The sequence below is a fragment of the Lolium perenne genome, chromosome 5, assembly GCF_019359855.2.
Source record: "Lolium perenne isolate Kyuss_39 chromosome 5, Kyuss_2.0, whole genome shotgun sequence".
In the NCBI taxonomy this organism is placed as follows: domain Eukaryota; kingdom Viridiplantae; phylum Streptophyta; class Magnoliopsida; order Poales; family Poaceae; genus Lolium; species Lolium perenne.
Genome location: NC_067248.2, coordinates 175,050,812 through 175,056,033, shown reverse-complemented (window position 1 = coordinate 175,056,033; position 5,222 = coordinate 175,050,812).

The window sequence follows — 5,222 nt, the reverse complement described above, 5'->3', positions numbered from 1 at the left end:
CCTACTCGAGGGCGAGTAGGAACAAAGCTTGGGGATGCTTGATACGTCTCAAACGTATCTATAATTTCTTATGTTCCATGCTACTTTTATGACACTACTCACATGTTTTATACACACTTTATGTCATCATTATGCATTTTCCGGCACTAACCTATTGACAAGATGCCGAAGCGCCAGTTCCTGTTTTGTGCTGTTTTTGGTTTCAGAAATCCTACAAAGGAAATATTCTCGGAATTGGACGAAATCAACGCTCAGGGTCTTATTTTTCCACGGAGCTTCCAGAAGACCGAAGAGGATACAAGGTGGGACGACGAGGCGCCCAGACCACCCAGGCCGCGCGGCCTAGGTGGGGCCCGCGCCGCCCTATGGTGGGGGGGCCTCGTGCCTCCACCGCCGCCGCCCTTCCGCCTATTTATTCCCTCCGTCGCGAAAACCCTATTACCAAGAACCACGATGCGGAAAACCTTCCAAAGACGCAGCCGCCGCCAATCCCATCTCGGGGGATTCAGGAGATCGCCTCCGGCACCCTGCCGAAGAGGGGAATCATCTCCCGGAGAACTCTTCATCACCATGATCGCCTATGGATTGATGTGTGAGTAGTTCATCCTTGGACTATGGGTCCATAGCAGTAGCTAGATGGTTGTCTTCTCCTAATTGTGCTATCATGTTAGATCTTGTGAGCTGCCTATCATGATCAAGATTATCTATTTGTAATGCTACATGTTGTGTTTGTTGGGATCCGATGAATATGGAATACTATGTCAAGCTGATTATCAATCTATCATATATGTGTTGTTTATGTTCTTGCATGCTCTCCGTTGCTAGTAGAGGCTCTGGCCAAGTTGATACTTGTAACTTCAAGAGGGAGTATTTATGCTCGATAGTGGGTTCATGCCTCCATTGAATCTGGGACAGTGATAGAAAGTTCTAAGGTTGTGGATGTGTTGTTGCCACTAGGGATAAAACATCAATGCTTTTTCTAAGGATATTTGTGTTGATTACATTACGCACCATACTTAATGCAATTGTCTGTTGTTTGCAACTTAATACTGGAAGGGGTGCGGATGCTAACCCGAAGGTGGACTTTTTAGGCATAGATGCATGCTGGATAGCGGTCTATGTACTTTGTCGTAATGCCCTGATTAAATCTCATATTAGTCATCATGATATGTATGTGCATTGTTATGCCCTCTCTATTTGTCAATTGCCCAACTGTAATTTGTTCACCCAACATGCTATTTCTTATTGGAGAGACACCACTAGTGAACTGTGGACCCCGGTCCATTCTTTTACATCTGAATACAATCTACTGCAATCATTGTTCTCTACTGTTATTTGCAAACAAACATCATCTTCCACACTATACATTTAATCCTTTGTTTACAGCAAGCCGGTGAGATTGACAACCTCATCACATTACTGGGCAAAGTACTTTGATTGTGTTGTGCAGGTTCCACGTTGGCGCCGGAATCCCTGGTGTTGTGCCGCACTACACTCCGTCACCAACAACCTTCACGTGGTCCTTGACTCCTACTGGTCCGATAACCTTGGTTTCTTACTGAGGGAAAACTAGCTGCTGTACGCATCACACCTTCCTCTTGGGGTTCCCAACGGACGTGTGCTTCACGCGTATCACCCACAGAAGGTGAGGTACGTCTCGTTGGAGAGATGCGGGCTACCACGAAGGTCTCCCGGACGTCACGAAGGCTCACCTTCTTCTCCAAACCAATACCACGAAGGACAAAGGTCTTTCCCTTATGGTTAGATTTTTCTCCACTCTGGAGATGGCAAGATCCACAACCATTTCACAAGCTCCACGAAGGAAAAGCCCGAACCTCTTTACAATCTTCCACAAAGAGGTCACCGGAGCACCAATCGCTAAGCCAACTAGGATGTCACCCCTCCAAGGGTAACAAGCTCACGGTCTCTCACTCGAACTAATTGTATTGGAGAGCTCAACACTACGCAAGGATGCAAAGCAAGAACACCAAGAAAAGTTCTCAAATCCCACCAAAGCAACAAATGATATGGAGGAACTAGAGATGAAGAACAAGGTAGAAATCAACAAATGACTCCAAAATCTAGATCCCAATATTTCCCTCACTTAAATGAGGAATTGATTGGTGGAGGTTGTAGATCTAGATCTTCTCATACAAATCCGTCAATAATATGCAAGAATTATGGGAGGAATGAGAGGGAAAGCAAGCTTAAGAAGATCAACAATGATGGTAAAAAACGTGCCAAAGAACACTAAAAATAATGGGGAAGAAGACCCTTTTATAGCCCATCAAAATATGATCGTTTGGGGCAAAAATCGAGCCAACCCGACGCTGAACCCGACAGGTACCAGAATTTTCGGTATCCTACCGAGCATGCCGGGCCAGATACCGGGCTGCCCGACAGCAGCACCCGGCCTGCCGACCCACACGCCGAAAATGCGACAACTTTTGTATCCGAACTCCGATTTCAATGATCTTGGGCTCGTTGGAATCACGGCAACGAGCTCTACAATATTATGCATAGAAACATAATAGTACAACCATTGAGTAAGAAAAAAAATATAAAAGGTTTGTCCTATCTATAAAAAATCAAACCAGTAAAACCTCCAAACATGAAAACACAATAGAAGATGCATACGAATTCCGTTTTATATGAACTTGGACTTGTTGTAAAACTAGCAACAAGCTCAAGAACCAAAAAATAAAGAAACACCAAGAAACAACAAGAATATAGGGATGAAAGATATGAAAATGATTGAGCTCCCTAAGACGATGTGATCAAGTTACTCAACCGAAAGCCCCCTCTTGATAGTGCGGCTATCTATCATATAACCCGGTCTCCCAACAACCATCTTGAGATCGGTAAAAGGAAAACCTATCAAGGACATATCTTTGCCTTGCACACCCCGCTTGATCTTGATGACAACGCTTCAAGCTCCACTCAAGCTGTGATGGCTCACTTGATCGTTGTTGATTCGTGAAGACTCACAATTGCTCCCCCATACACCATGATGGGATGGCTTCATTGGGCCACATCTTCACATGTCCATTATCACCAAATAGATCGCAAGCTTCAAGCATGATATCTTTGATATGCTCATCTTGAACTTGCCATTCTCAACCTTGATGACATCCAAAACTTGATGCCATCCTCTCATGGGATATACGAGATCATACTCTTGATGCATACCCATGGTAAGATACCTAACCCATATAGACAACACAAATGCACATATATAGTGGGTTAGCTCATGAAGCATAGTTGACAAAGCTTACCACCCACAAGATCACATGATCCAAAGTGGTACAATCTTTATGCTCCATGTGTTGACCAACTCGAATTCAATCTTCACTCTTAGTCTTGGTCAAACTTGTATCTCTTCATGCTCTATCATAATATGTTAATCATTCAAAGGTAAGCTAGAGCATGGCTAACTTGAGTTCCACACAAGAACTCCATCTTCATTTCTTCTTCTTAATCATATCATATTATTCTCTTAAAACTGATGATCTTGTGATGCCAATAGCAAAGATATACCATTATATTCATGGCATCCACACTTTAATCCAACATATGGACTTCAAGAAATACCTATGGAATATTCATTCATATAAAAACTATGAAAACATTAGTCCATAGAAAATTGTCATTAATTATCAAAAACACACTTAGGGGCAATGTACCCTTACAAATGCACCTCCTTCCTTCTTCTCGCCACGTTCCAATGTCGTCCTCCCGCAAGAACATCCTCGCCGTGAATGGCTTCGGGCGCGGCAACCTCACGGTGGTGGAGGCGTGGGCGCTGTACCGCGTGTGGTACCCTGTCCCGCTGGACATGCATCTGCCATGCAGCGGCGACTGGAGGATGGCTGTCAACAGGATCAGCGTCCCACCGCCGGGAAACGATCGTTGGAGGGATGCGATAAGGACCTAGCACCAAGGAGCGCGCCGATCCCACCTGGACCCCACCGGCAATGATGACAGGTGGGCGGACTTCTTCCAGGCACAGTACGACGCCGACATGAATAACACCGACAGCCTCGTCGGCCGGAGGAACATGTGGAACAAGGAGGGGTGATGCGTGTGGTTGGCACGTCCGTTGGGAACCCCAAGAGGAAGGTGTGATGCGCACAGCGGCAAGTTTCCCTCAGTAAGAAACCAAGGTTTAATCGGACCAGTAGGAGTCAAGAAGCACGTTGAAGGTTGATGGCGGCGAGATGTAGTGCGGCGCAACACCAGTGATTCCGGCGCCAACGTGGAACCTGCACAACACAACCAAAGTACTTTGCCCCAACGAAACAGTGAGGTTGTCAATCTCACCGGCTTGCTGTAACAAAGAGTTAACCGTATTGTGTGGAAGATGATTGTTTGCGAAAACAAGAGAACAAGTATTGCAGTAGATTGTATTTCAGTAAAGAGAATTGGACCGGGGTCCACAGTTCACTAGAGGTGTCTCTCCCATAAGACGAACAGCATGTTGGGTGAACAAATTACAGTTGGGCAATTGACAAATAAAGAGAGCATGACCATGCACATACATATCATGATGAGTATAGTGAGATTTAATTGGGCATTACGACAAAGTACATAGACCGTCATCCAACTGCATCTATGCCTAAAAAGTCCACCTTCAGGTTATCATCCGAACCCCCTCCAGTATTAAGTTGCTAACAACAGACAATTGCATTAAGTATGGCGCGTAATGTAACTAGTGACTACATCCTTGAACATAGCACTAATGTTTTATCCCTAGTGGCAACAGCACAACACAACCTTAGAACTTTCTGTCACTGTCCCAGGTGTCAATGCAGGCATGAACCCACTATCGAGCATAAATACTCCCTCTTGGAGTTACTAGCATCAACTTGGCCAGAGCATCTACTAATAACGGAGAGCATGCAAGATCATAAACAACACATAGATATAACTTCGATAATCAACATAACAAGTATTCTCTATTCATCGGATCCCAACAAACGCAACATATAGAATTACAGATAGATGATCTTGATCATGTTAGGCAGCTCACAAGATCCGACAATGATAGCACAATGGGGAGAAGACAACCATCTAGCTACTGCTATGGACCCATAGTCCAGGGGTAGACTACTCACACATCACACCGGAGGCGACCATGGCGGCGTAGAGTCCTCCGGGAGATGATTCCCCTCTCCGGCAGGGTGCCGGAGGCGATCTCCTGGATCCCCCGAGATGGGATCGGC